This window comes from Notamacropus eugenii, chromosome 3 (assembly GCF_028372415.1).
Source record: "Notamacropus eugenii isolate mMacEug1 chromosome 3, mMacEug1.pri_v2, whole genome shotgun sequence".
NCBI lineage: Eukaryota > Metazoa > Chordata > Mammalia > Diprotodontia > Macropodidae > Notamacropus > Notamacropus eugenii.
In genome coordinates, this window is record NC_092874.1 from 139,065,264 (window position 1) to 139,079,412 (window position 14,149).

The 14,149-nt window shown below is 39.1% G+C and overlaps 1 protein-coding gene across 6 annotated transcripts in view; it reads right to left on the reverse strand.

Moving 5' to 3' along the window:
* The window catches only part of FOXP2 (forkhead box P2), a 681,601-nt gene that overhangs the window by 178,075 nt on the left and 489,377 nt on the right, over positions 1-14,149 (reverse strand). The window contains exon 1 of one of the 6 annotated variants that reach the window (XM_072652991.1): positions 13,700-13,853. The exons of the other annotated variants lie outside the window; for them this stretch is intronic. The gene's annotated coding sequence lies outside the window, so the exon portion shown is untranslated. Of the gene's footprint in view, positions 1-13,699; positions 13,854-14,149 lie in introns of those variants that run through there. 6 annotated transcript variants of the gene reach the window in all.

A 14,149-nucleotide genomic window follows, 5' to 3' on the forward strand; every position in this document is an offset into this window, starting at 1 on the left:
GCAGTAATGAGGAAGGAGTGAGTTTTCAAGACATGGTAGAAAATACCAGTATAGGCACCAAGTGAGAAGATGCATTCTCATATATGCATAACAAAAAGTGAATAAGTACAAGAAATTTGAAATAAGTCTAGAAAACAGACTATAGTCAGATTGTAATGGGCTTTAAGTGTCAAATTGAGGACTGTATATTTTACCCTAACATCAGTAAGAAGCCATTTGATCTTTCTGAGTGGGAAAGGACATCATCATATCTGTGCTGAACTCTTGAACTGGGATAGTGGCCATATGAGTGGGGAGAGAGGGAAAAGATACAAGAAATATTAGGAAAACAAAACTGAGAGGTCTTTGAAACTGATTAGATGTGAGGAGTTGGGTGGAATGAAGAGAATGTCTCTGGTGTTTTGAAGTTGGGTGACTGGAAGGATGGTGGCATCCTCAACAGAGGTTGGGAAATTATGAAGAGAATTAGAGTTGGATAAAGGATGCTGAGCTCTGTCTGAATGTCTTTCATTTGGCATGCTTATAAGGACACCCAGTTGGAGATGACCAATAGTTAATGCAAAACTGGAGCTCAGCAGAGAGAGACAAAGAATGGATGAATAGATCTGGAGAAATGATAAATAACCTGTGGTTTCCTTATCTATAAAATGTGGATAATAATATTTCCTTTGTATCATGCATGCAAAAAGAGATTTAGAATTATAAAGAACATGGGAAATGTCAGATATTATGGTTTGCAAATAAAGCTTTTAAAATTTTGTGTAAGTGCCCCAACAACATTAATATATGACACTGAAAATGAGAAATTTGACTTCATCCCTAGAACTCTATTAACTCTGTCCATTGGTTATCTTCATGTGCTTTCTGGTCTGCATATTAGGGCTATGCAATTCTTGAAGGTCTTTTGTGGATTTCTACAACCCATCACGTTAGAATTTGATGAGGGCATTGAATGTGTTTTCTAACAATAGCTTCAAGGTTCTTTCATGTCTCTTACAACTCTGTTGTGTAGCATAAGCTGAATGAGAATGGATATACTGAAGGAGAATACTGTTTTGCTTTATCAGTAAAAGCCTATGATTCAAACAATTGCGACAGCAAACATATGGGGAATAAGTATAATAGCACCTTAGCCTTGTACAGATTAATGAAGGCATAATTTCAATACTCATTTATTCACTCATTTACAATTCAACCTGTTTACTAATCAATCTGTCAATTAGCAGCAAATGTTTATTAAGTGCTTATTATGGGCTGGAGACAGAAAAAAATAGTGAAACAGTCCTTGTCTTCATGGATCTTACATTCTAATCCAATGGAGGAGAAAGCATTTATACAAAGGTATATAAAGAGTATATACAAGATGCACACAAAGTCATTTTAGGAAGGAATGTGCTCCAATAGGGAGAACAGATCAGCAAAGCTTTTAGACATCTAGAAGATGGTAGTTTAGCGAAGTTTTGAAGGAAATCAGAGATTCCAAGACACAGGGATGAAAGTGGAAGAGCATTCCAAGCACTGAGATTGCTTGTGCAAAGGAAAAGAGATGGGAGCTAGGTGAAGAATAATAAACAGGTTGGTATGGCTAGAGCAGAGAATGCAAGGAGAGAAGCAATGTGTAAAAAGACTACAAGGAAAAGAAGTACAAGTTGTGAAGAGCTGTCAATGCCAGTCAGAGGAGTTTATTTTGGATCCTTAAAGTAATAGGGAGACATTGGAGTTTACTGTGTGTGTGTGTGTGTGTGTGTGTTATGACATGCACGGAAAATTACTTTGTTTAAAGTGGGAGAGATGAGGCAAGGAGACCAAAGACAGAGGAAGCTACTGCCAAAGGCAAGGTGAAAAGTGATCAAGGAGAAGGGGGCGGGTGTGAGATATGTTTTGGAGAAGGTAAAGAAGGTAAAATTCTCTTCTAGGCTCTGAGGAAGATAGAAAGATTATTAGAAGAGACAGTAAAGTTGACAATTTTGAAGATGAAATAACAGGAAAAACTCAGTAATTATCAATATCTCTGCTTACAAATAGCAGTAACTGTAATGTAAGAGTAGACCTAAATCAGGGAAATTGTTATTACGAAGGTAAGTGGAAGATAATAGTAGCCACACACCTCATGTTTATTCCTGGTTACGAACAGACACAGAGTGAAGGGAGCAAAATCAATTAATAAGCGTTTCATAAGGGCTTACTATGTGCCACAGAAAACATTTCATACAATGAAGCAAACAATTTATGACTACAACATATTCTTACAAAGGACCGTTAATTCCAATTGGAATCAGGAAGAAGAATGGAATGCCTGTGTGTCTAAATGAGGTTATAGAAGGTGTATAGGGTCATGATGAAACCAACTGAGTCTTTTTGGTTCCAGTTTATAGCTATGCTTTTGAGAAAGAGGTTTCAGACAACATGGTATATAAGTTGATGCATGAACTATTTAGACAATCGAGTAATATTTCATCTCCTTTCAAATATTTTAGCAAGCATGGATTCAGATTTAAGAGTTTTACCATTAATTATACTTGCTTTGATATTGATTTCCTCTGATATTAAAAAAAAAGGTAGGGGGGAATAAGGGTAGATGAAATTAATTTTAAGAAAGGGAAAGTTTTATCACAAACTATTTCATTTGTTCTAAAAACTAATTTTATTGTCGTATTAAATATGTGGCTTAAAAACTGGTAAAAAATGTTTGGGGGTAGTCAGAAAAGAACATTCACGGTATTGAGAATAAAAAGCCTTCACCACATCACATACACAGAGGTCTAATTTCTCATCTGGAGAGGAATGACTTCTAAAACAAAGCCTGTACAACAAGATGTTAAATGAAACATTTTGAGTTAAATGGAATGTTGATAATGTTTTTCTAAAACAAGCTTCATTTATAGTCCAAAGATGATAAATCATCATAGAAAGACAGCACCTGCATTCTCAAAAGCTATAAACCCACAGAGGGCAAGATCTGGTAGATTCTACTATACTGAGGAGCCTTCAGATATGTTCCTGGTGAGAGGTTCTCCTTTGCTGCTTCAGGGCCCACCTGGATACTTACAGAGACGCCCGCCATTTGTAGGCAGGCCACTAGGTGATGACTCCCTTGACTGTAGCAATTCCTTCAATTAAGAAGAGTAAAAAATGGTCCTCAGTTCTGTGTGGTCTCTTTCCACCTCTGTGGAAGTGATGAATAATGTCATGGGAGTGAAAAGAGAGCAGAAGATCCTAAGGATTATAATTTTAGATAATCTATAAGTCTGAGTTTAATTGTTACTCTAGAAGGGAGATGTTTTATTCCAGTGACTAAAAGGGTGGACCAATGAAAAATTTAATCACATCAATATTGATGAGAGACTATATTCTAATTAAAAAAAACACACTAGAAGGCTTAAAGAAATTGCAGTTAAGTGGAAGGATTGCTCACAGGTTCTCCTTGGAGAGGAAAATAAAGGAAAAGGTGGAGTTTTCATCATTCACCCAAAGGCAAACATTAGCATCCTTTCATGGAACACTTGTCATCTCACTTCGCAATGCTTGAAATCTGCATATTTTAAACATACACACACACACACACACACACACATACACACACCATGAGGATAACTGCAGTTTGTGAGCCAACATCTGTTCAAAAGAGAATGAAGATGTTGAAAAACTTGATGAATAATGTGACAAAATTCTCCCAACCAAGCAAACATGTACATCCATAGGTTTACAAATTTAGAATTGGGAAGGAACCCAAAGGTCATCTAGTCTAACCCTCTTATTTTACAGATGACAGAAACGTAGTTGAGAGATTAAATGACTTGCCGAAGGTCACACAGATAGTAAGGAACAGAGTTAGGATCTGAATTCAATTGCTTTAGCTACAGATTCAACATAACCTTCCATAGCAGAATGCTGACATGATAGTTAGTAGCAAGGTAGGCACAGGATTGGGATAAAGAATGGCTGGGCATTTTGGAACTAAGCCCAAAGGGCAATAAAACTGTGCATATCCTTTGACCCAAAAATACCACTACTATGTCTGTATCCCAAAGAGATCAAAGACAAGGGAAAATGACCTATTTACACAACATATTTATAGCAGCTCTTTTTGTGGTGGCAAAGAATTGGAAACTGAGGGGTTGGCCATCAACTGGGGAAAGGCCGAACAAACTGTTGGTATATAATGGTGATGGAACACTATTGTGCTCTAAGAAATGATAAGCAATACGGTTTCAGAAAAACTTGGAATGATTTCTGTGAACTGATGTGAAGTGAAGTGAGCAAAACCAGGGGAACACTATACATAGCAACAACAACACTGTAATGATAATCAATGATGAAAGACTTAGCTACTCTGATTAAGATGGAGATCCAAGACAATTCCAAAGGACTCATGATGAAAAATGCTATCCATATTCGAGAGAGAAAAATTACAAACTCTGAGTATAGATCAAAGCATACTTTTTCACTTTCTTTTTTTCTTCTCCAACATGACTTAATATGGAAATATTTGACATGATTCTGAATGTGTCATTGATACCATATTACTTGCTTTCTTAATGGGTAGAGGAGGGGGTGAAGAGAAGGAGAGAATTTGGAATTCAAAATTTTTTCAAATGAATGTTAAAAACTAAAAAATATCATTTGGGATCAATAAATTAAATGGGCTAAAAAAAGGCTTATTATAGACTACTAAGAAACCTAAAAGCAGAGAGCCAGAAGATCCTAGAGATGATGAGCACTAGGGTATCACTGAGACCAAATTGCCTGTGTGTGAAGAGACAAATGAAAAACAGGTTGTTAATGCAGTTAACACCTATGAGATGTTAAAAAATATAAGGAAAGTCTATAGCACAGTGAGTATCTCCTCAATGATTAAGAGCCTAACAGCATTAAAAGGTATAGATAAGTTGTGATCTTTACCAATAGATGAAAAAAATCCATATTTATGAGGTCACAGATTCAATGAAATGTTGGACAGGAATACATTTAGAAGGTTAGTTGGACTACTTATTCCATAACAGCTCAACATGTTGACATATTCACAAAATAAAGTATGCTTTTGATGATGATGGATCACAAAAAAGTATGAATAGGAGAAATACTTCAAATAAAAAAAATAATCTCCCCAAATCATAGATTTTTAATTCTGTTACCAGTCAATTCTCAGGGCAAAGCTAGATTTCTGCACATCAAAGTCCTTCCCTTAGTATCCTTGAAGGTGTATTCCTGTATCCTCTCAGGGGCTGTCAAAGGGAAAACAAGACTCAGCTTTATGTATCCATGAAGCACCCATTAATTTGGCCTATGAGTACCAAAACTCTGGCTATCATCAAGCATCAAGCTTGCTTGAGAAATTACATGTTCAATGGATAGAATATCTTCTGGGTGTACCATCATCCAAATACATCTTAAAAGTGATAACAAATGAATTTAATACTAAGTTTGAGTTCAATTAAGCCCCTTGCAACCTGACTAGCAGATATCTACCAGCTCAAGTGCCTTTCCTGATCACCTTGTTTCCTTATGTTTATAGAGCACAAGTTGATTCCAACATGTGTCATCAAAGAAACCTGGGAGGTGGAGGGCCCTGACAATTAGAATTTCCCTTGTCATAAGGGTAAGCAAAGTCTCACCTCTTTCTCATCTAATCCTTGTGATTTGGGGTTCTTAGTAAAGACTTCCTTATCCTGGAATGACTCTTCAGTTTTTCACTCCATCCTACTCAGCTTCCCTCCCCCCCCCCCTTTACTACCACTGGACTCTCTCTATCCACAAAAGCCTTCTCTTGAGTCTCCTTACAGTCTGTAAGTTAGCCTTACAATCTAAATGACCATGGATCCTGATTGGTGCTGCTTCTTACCACTGTTCCCTCCAGGGGACTCCTATCATTAACAAATCCCCCTTCACTGTAGGTCTTTTCATACTTTTTCTTCTTTTGTTCTTACAAAAACTTGACCCTACCTTGTAGTAGGTGCTACTTGGATACTCTACTCTCACCTCCCTGCACCATCCTCATACTGATGTTGGGCATACTAGCTTCTTAATGCTAGTTTTCTATCTGTCCACTGCAGAAATCTCTCAGCACCCTCTCCATCCTTCAGCCTTTAATATAAATATCAGTTTTGTTATAATCTATTGGTCTCCAGATCATCCCCCCTCCTTTATCAAGGAATTCCATAGCTGACACAGTCTTCTTTCTCTACTTCAAACTCTGACTGTAAGGGGACTTTACTAGAAATGTTGGCATTTCTTAGGAGCATGGATCCAGACATGGAAAGAATATTACATGTCATCTAGTCCGATGAGAAAACTGGAACCTAGGGAGACTCATTTTCCCTGGCTCATAAAGGTGGTAGGAATTGGAAGTAGAACTAGGTTCCCTGACTCCAGAAACAGTATTCTCTTTAATCATCCTGGCCTCACTGGCCTCCACAAGTTTCAGGACTCATATTTCACATTAGCCATCCACAGGTATGGTTATACCTTAGGTTTCACCAGCATATATAACTGCTACATAATTAGCAATTATGCAATTGATTCTAAACTCTAAAATTCCCTTCTCTGATCATGTCTTCTTAATTCTACCACTGCCTAACTCTTTCTAAACTTTTTCTTTGTCCTCACTGCACCCTGTAGTCTATGCCTCCAAATCTTGTTCTCTCAGACTTTCACGCATGTTTTGAGTGTCTATTCCCAGTTCTTCACAAACTAGACCCTAGGGTTGATTAGTTCATAGGATCATGGATCACAAGAGAATACATTTAGTGCTAGAGAGGACTTTATAAACTGGGGTCTGAAGTGACATTCCAAACCCATGTTTTCCTTTTTCCAGTTCTATTGCCATCCACTGCAACACACTGCCTCTACTTTGATGTCTTTTACCCACGAATCACTTGCTCCCTTGTTCTGTCACTATCCATATCTTGCCAAACTCCAGCCCCTTGGTGATCCCTAACATCTTTTTTTTCTTTGTTTCTATTTCCATACTTTTGGGGGAGGAGCCAAGATGGCAGAGTAGAAAGACATACATATGCTAGCTCCAAACCCACAGCCCATAAATTACCTGTAAAGAACTCCCCACAAATTCTGGAGCAGCAGAAGCCACAGAACAACAGAATGAAGGAGATTAATGTTCCAGAGAGCCCTGAAAAACTGACCTGAAAGGTCTGGACCTGGAGCAGAGCCCAGCCCTGCCTTGGCCACGCGGCACTGAGAGGAGCAGATCTGAGCAGAATCTCCAGCGGCCACGCAAGTCCCTCCACCCACAGGTGACAAGGGTTGGTGAGAGAGTCTTTTTGGGTGGCCAAGAGGGGAGTGGGATGTCCCCGTGGCTCAGGCCCCCTGGGGAGGCAGCAGCGGGGGCAGCAGCAGACAAGGGCTCCCAAAGCAGGCAGGAGCCTGGATCCATTGTTGAAGGGCTCTACATAAACCCCTGGGGGAACTGAGCCCTGTGTGGTGGCCCTGCCCCCACCTGAGCACCTGAACTTAATCTCACACTGAATAGCAGCCCCACCCCCACCCAAAGCCCTGAGGCTGGGAAGCAACATTTGAATCTCAGACCCCAAGCGCTGGCTGGGAGGATCCTGAGGCGAAGTGGGTGTGAAGAGAATATTCAGAAGTCAATTCACTGGCTGGGAAAATGCCCAGAAAAGGGAAAAAAAATAAGACCATAGAAGGTTACTTTCTTGGTGAACAGATATCTCCTCCCTTCCTTTCTGATGAGGAAGAACAATGCTCACCATCAGGGAAAGACACAGAAATCAAGGCTTCTGTATCCCAAACATCCAAAAGAAATATTCCATGGGCTCAGGCCATGGAAGAGCTCAAAAAGGATTTTGAAAATCAAGTTAGAGAGGTGGAGGAAAAACTGGGAAGAGAAATGAGAGGGATGCAAGAAAAGCATGAAAAGCAGGTCAACAGCTTGCTAAAGGAGACCCAAAAAAATGCTGAAGAAAATAACACCTTGAAAAATAGGCTAACTCAATTGGCAAAAGAGGTTCAAAAAGCCAATGAGGAGAAGAATGCTTTCAAAAGCAGAATTAGTCAAATGGAAAAGGAGGTTCAAAAGCTCACTGAAGAAAATAGTTCTTTAAAAACTAGAATGGAAGAGATGGAGGCTAATGACTTTATGAGAAACCAAGAAATCACAAAACAAAACCAAAAGAATGAAAAAATAGAAAATAATGTGAAATATCTCATTGGAAGAACAACTGACCTGGAAAATGGGTCCAGGAGAGACAATTTAAAAATTATGGGACTACTTGAAAGCCATGATCAAAAAAAGAGCCTAGATATCATCTTTCATGAAATTATCAAGGAAAACTGCCCTGAGATTCTAGCACCACGGGGCAAAATAAGTATTCAAGGAATCCACCAACCACCGCCTGAAAGAGATCCAAAAAGAGAAACTCCTAGGAACACTGTGGCCAAATTCCAGAGTTCCCTGGTCAAGGAGAAAATATTGCAAGCAGCTAGAAAGAAACAATTCAAGTATTGTGGGAATACAATCAGGATAACACAAGATCTAGCAGCTTCTACATTAAGGGATCGAAGGGCGTGGAATAGGATATTCCAGAAGTCAAAGGAACTAGGATTAAAACCAAGAATCATCTACCCAGCAAAACTGAGTATAATACTTCAGGGGAAAAAAATGGTTTTTCAATGAAATAGAGGACTTTCAAGCATTCTTGATGAAAAGACCAGAGCTGAAAAGAAAATTTGACTTTCAAACACAAGAATGAAAAGAAGCATGAAAAGGTAAACAGCAAAGAGAAGTCATAAGGGACTTACTAAAATTGAACTGTTTACATTCCTACATGGAAAGACAATATTTGTAACTGTATTTCCATACTTTTGAGGTGGCAGAAATACCAAGAAGAATGAGAGTCTACACTACAGTGGCGGCTGTGAGTGACAAGAAAGGGATAGATTGTATGTGTATGTGTGTATGTGTGTGTGTGTGTGTGTGTGTGTGTGTGTGGAGAGAGACAGACAGACAGATATAGATAGATAGATAAATAGATAGATAGATTAGATAGATAGATGAAAGATGTTGTGAGGGTAGAGGTGACATATAGGGCTATGTGGGGTAAGTGGGACAATGGGGTCAAAGTTGCAGGCCTGAGTGACTAAGAAGCCCATGATGCCTTAGCCTTTAAATACTTTCCTGCTGCTCACTAACCTACCTCCCTGTCATTCTTAAAAAACTTTACTTGATCCTGCACTTGACTCATACTGTCATCCTATATTTCTTCTCCCTTTCAAAGCAGGGCAGCTGGGTGGAACAGTGAATAGACTGATGGGTCTGGAATCAAATCTGAATTCAAATCAAGTCCCAGACATCAGACACTTACTAGTGGTGTGACCCCAGGCAAATCACTTCACCTCAGGTTGTCTCAGTTTTCTCAGCTGTAAAACTGAGGATAATAAGAGCACCTACCTCCCAGGGTAGTTGTGAGGATCAAGTGAGAGAATATTGGTAAAGCACACAGCACAATGCTTGGCACATAGTAGATGCTATACACATACTAGATATCATTATCATTATTATTATTATTATTAATCATTATTTTTCAAACTCCCAAGTAAAGAGAGTATGCTCATTGCTTCCACTTGTTTATCCCTCATTCACTTCTTTACCCTTGAAATGTCTTCCAATGCCACAATTTAGCTGAAAGTGCTCTCTCCAATCATCTTTTAGCTGATAAATCTGATGGACTTGTCTCTATCCTCATCCTATTAGACTTTCTTGAAGCTACTGAAACTGTCCTGAATATCTTCCATTCTTCTCATTTAGCTTCTAATCTCATCACCATATGGCTCACTCAAGCCCTGAATGGCCCACTTCTCTCAGTCTCCTCTCCTCACTGACTGGAGGGCTGCAGAGTGGACTACTAACCTTCTTCCACTGTCTTCTTTTATTAAGGGCAGAAACTAGACTTTCAGCTCACTCAGTTTTGGATCTGCTGCTTTACCTAGCATGAGCTTCACAGATCAAAATGCCCCAGGTGCTGGATACCCTTTGGTGTTCCCACTCCACCCCACTTTCCTACCTCCATTTGTGTTGTGTTGACTCCCCTTGCCTCCATTAGATTGTGAAGCTCTTTGAAGGCAAGGACTGTCTTGCTTTTTATTAATTGTATCCCCAGCACTCAGGACAATGACTGGCACATAGTAGGCAATTAATAAATGTCTACTGAATTGGATTAACTTTCACAAACTGTTGTCTCTCGCTAGATGTGCAACTACCCTCTTATAGTTTTCTTTACGTTCTCATCATTCATCCACCTCCTCCAACCTTCCCGTCTCACCCACCCCCCCAACACACCTCAAAGCAGGGGTGTTCTCCCTAGGCTCTGCCCTGGGTTAACTTTTCTTATCTTTTGACTCCATCTACTTTGGTGATTTCCTTAGCTCCCCTGGTTCCAATTACCATCTCAATTCAGATGAGTTCTCAAATGCGGCCCTAATCTTTCTCTTGAACTCTAGGGCCTCAGCATCCTCTATCTCTTGGCCATCTCCACTGGTATGTGCCATCTGTGTCTCACACTTAAATAAGAAAAAAAAAAAAATCTTATTCCTCCTATACTTCCTTCTCCAAACTTCCCTATTTCAGTTGAAGTGACTACCATTTTTTTAGTCACCCTGGTTCATCACCTTTACATCATTCTTAACTCTCCCCTCTTCCTCCCCCTTTCCCATATCCAAATAATTGCAAAATTTTATAATTTTAACTCATCCTTTCCCTTCTCTCCAATAGCATGTTCACTCCTCTCATTCATGCCCTCATCACTTCTAACCCAGGGAAACAGATTCTTAATATCTCTCCCTGTTCTTAGTCTCTTCCGTTTCTAATCTATCCTCCACACAGTTGGCAAAATATTCCTCTGAAGGCTCAGGTCTGACTGTTTCACTTTCCTGTTTAAAAATTATCAGTCTCCTAGGATAAAATACAATCTTCTCATCCTATGATTTAAATCATTCCATATATAACTAGGCTCCAGAATATCTTTTCAGACTTATTTTGTATTATTCCTTTTCACACATTCTATGGTCAGTGCAAACTGCCTTATTTGCTATTCTCCAAACTCAGCATTCAATCTTTCATGTGTACATCTTCCCATAGACTGTCTTGTCCTCCTTTCTATTCTTGCCCTTCCCCACCCATGCACTTGGCCTTTCTGAAGCCCGTCAGGACTTCAACCCATCCTTCAAGGCTCAATCGGGGATACCTATTTTGTGAAGCCTTTTCCTGATCCTTGCCTCCTAGCTGTGAGTTCCGTTCCCTTCTTCCGATTATCTTGTATTTTCAATCTATGTATATGCTGCATATCACCACCCCTTCCCCTTGGAGACCATAATCTCCTTCAAGGCAGGACCTATTACAATTTTTTTCTTTGAATTCTTAGTACCTAGCACATACCCTTGATCATGGTAAGCACCTAATAATTTTTGTTAAAGTGAATGGAATTGAAATGTCTCCAACTTTGTCACTGAAGAAAGAAGTTATCTTTTTCTGTAAGCAAAGGAGGTAAGGGTATGGTTGAGGAGGGGGGAGTGGTCTGGTCTTGGGAAAAAAGCAAAATATTAGAAACAGCTGCTGCTTGATTAGCCCAAATGTAGAGTCGGGGAAAAAAAGGGGAGGGAGGGAGGGAGGGAGGGAGGGAGGGAGAGAGAGAGAGAGAGAGAGAGAGAGAGAGAGAGAGAGAGAGAGAGAGAAAGAACACTTCTACTGAAATACTCAATATGCCATATTTAAATTATAGATAGGTTTCATACATCATACAAAGACAAAATAAATATATGGTTTTTGCATCCCCACTGCTGAATATATTTTTGGCACTGACAACATTTCTAGTTATGCAAACCACAAAAAAAAAAAAAATGAAGCCAAATTAGGCTATTATATCATATTAGAAACCGGATAAAATTGTAAGGAGGTGGCTGAATATATGACCTTATATTTCAGAGGGATTTCTCCTGCCAAAGGTGAATCCATGGTTTGTAGCAGAGCATCTCAGTCTATTGTTCGCAGACAAGAAGCCAACCTTAGGGGACACAGTACTTTGTCAGCCTGCTATCCTGAATAAACTGTTTTTGAGAGCAAGATTTCCAAATGCGTTAGCCTGAAGAGATAGTCTTCATTTCATAAAGTATATGGACCAATATAAATATATGCTACTAATACTAATATTTAATATAATTTGCCATTCACTGCTGTGTTCAGAATAGCCAGACACTTCATAAATGCGGCCCAGAAACCATATTCCTGTGTTCTCCAAGTTTTCCATTCAAAGGTAGAAAACAGCTTCATCTCATCAGTAGAAACACTTGGAGCTACTTTTTAGCCCCCCCTTGAGTAATGAAGCCATTGTACCCATTCACTGAAGGTCAGCTTGGAGAGTGACTTGGGAGCTCAAGCTCCCTTCCTATGAGAAGAAATGCTCCTATGGCTCTACAAATGCACTGCAAAAGGTTGAAGTGTAACATCCCAGGAGAAAGACTAAGTGCACAGCCTTTTAAATAAGCCACACCAACTTAAAAAAAAAAGAAAACAAAACAGAGGAAGGCTTCTTTTAAAGCTCAAATCCAGGCTTCCTTAAATTGGGGGACATAGATGAGAAAAATGCAAAAATTTTAGGTTCTTTCTTCCCCCACCCAGGAATAGAGAATCTGTAGCAGGGAACCCTGAGGCAAAGATTATGACCCTGCTTGGCACTACAGGAAAGAGATGCGATGACAGATCTAAAGGACAAAGCCTTGAGGCAGAGTCTTTCTGCATAAGTGTAATCCAGAAGCTAACTGGGACAGTCCCACAGGACTAAGTTTGCTAGCAGGAGCATGAGTTACTTGAGAAGAGTTCTTGATTAGTCCAGAAGCATAACACAATAGGTCAGAACTTCTAAAGAAAGCTCTTAAAGCTAAAATTAGGGCTTGTTTAAAAGAAAAAATAATATGGTTTGCCAAAAAGTCCTCAGAAATTCTGAGTTCTAATCCCAGTATCATTCCCTAAATTTCTGCATGACCCCAAACAAGTTATTTGAGGTTTCTGAATTATGTTTCTTCAAACCACAGTGTGGGAAAACTCCAAGTGGCCTGAGAGGACGTTCAAAGGGCAAATGTTCAACTCATTCAAAGTAAGGTAATATTGGTAACTAAGGGCCGTTGAGGAGCTAGCTCATCATGGCAATTACGCTTGGTTTTGTGATTTCTAGGCTGCCACAATACAGCCTCCTTCTTAAATGTTTATTTTTAAAGAACAGCTACATAGCTCACTGCATCTGATTAGTATTTGGGTTAGTGGTTTCAGATACCAACTGCAAAGACTCTGGGTAGTAATTAGTAAGAAAGCCAACCATTTCAAAATTCCATGTCTCTATTTTGATACAATTCAGTCTCCAGTGCTTTCAACACATAATACAGAGTTGTCATTCCTACAATATTAGTGCAGTTTCAAACTTTAATAGTTTAGAGTTTTATAAGTTTTAACAGCATAAAACTGAACTAAGACTTTTGGGACACTTTATAGTAACTGATTTCATATGATGATTTTGGAATACATATGTTAATAAATAAAATGTTTCCTTTCCAATAAAAGGAAATATAAATTAAGGAGTATAATGATACTATAACAACAATAACAAAAATTATCACTTGTAAAATCTTTGGAATGTCGAAACTTTCAGATAAACATAATTATATCAACAGAAGAAGTTACCTGAGATTCCACTGCCCTGACTCCCCCTCCGATTCTCTGCTGTTCATTTTTCTCAGGCCTTCTGAACTTCTCAGTCTAAATCAAGATTTCTTGAGGTATATCTCCAAACAGGTTTTGTTTCTAGTTTCAAAGTCAAGTTATTAAACTGGATTACCTGTCAGTGATGGATATGTCTGTGTTAGAAACTTTAACTTGTGTGAGCGATATAATCTTATGTGTATACTCACAAAGCAGCACCCTTCTGTATAAAATTACAGTTTTCACCTGCTTTTCACACAGCAGGGTTCCTTCCAGGTCTTCCCTGTAAGGAAGAGGCCCAGGCCAGAATTTCTTACCGGCTTCAGGACTTCATCAGGCCCTATCTTTTCCCACCTGATTTTCAGTTTCTTCTCCCATCAGATTGTGAGCTCTTTGAGGTCAAGGACAGGTCCTTTGCCTTTTTTTTGTATC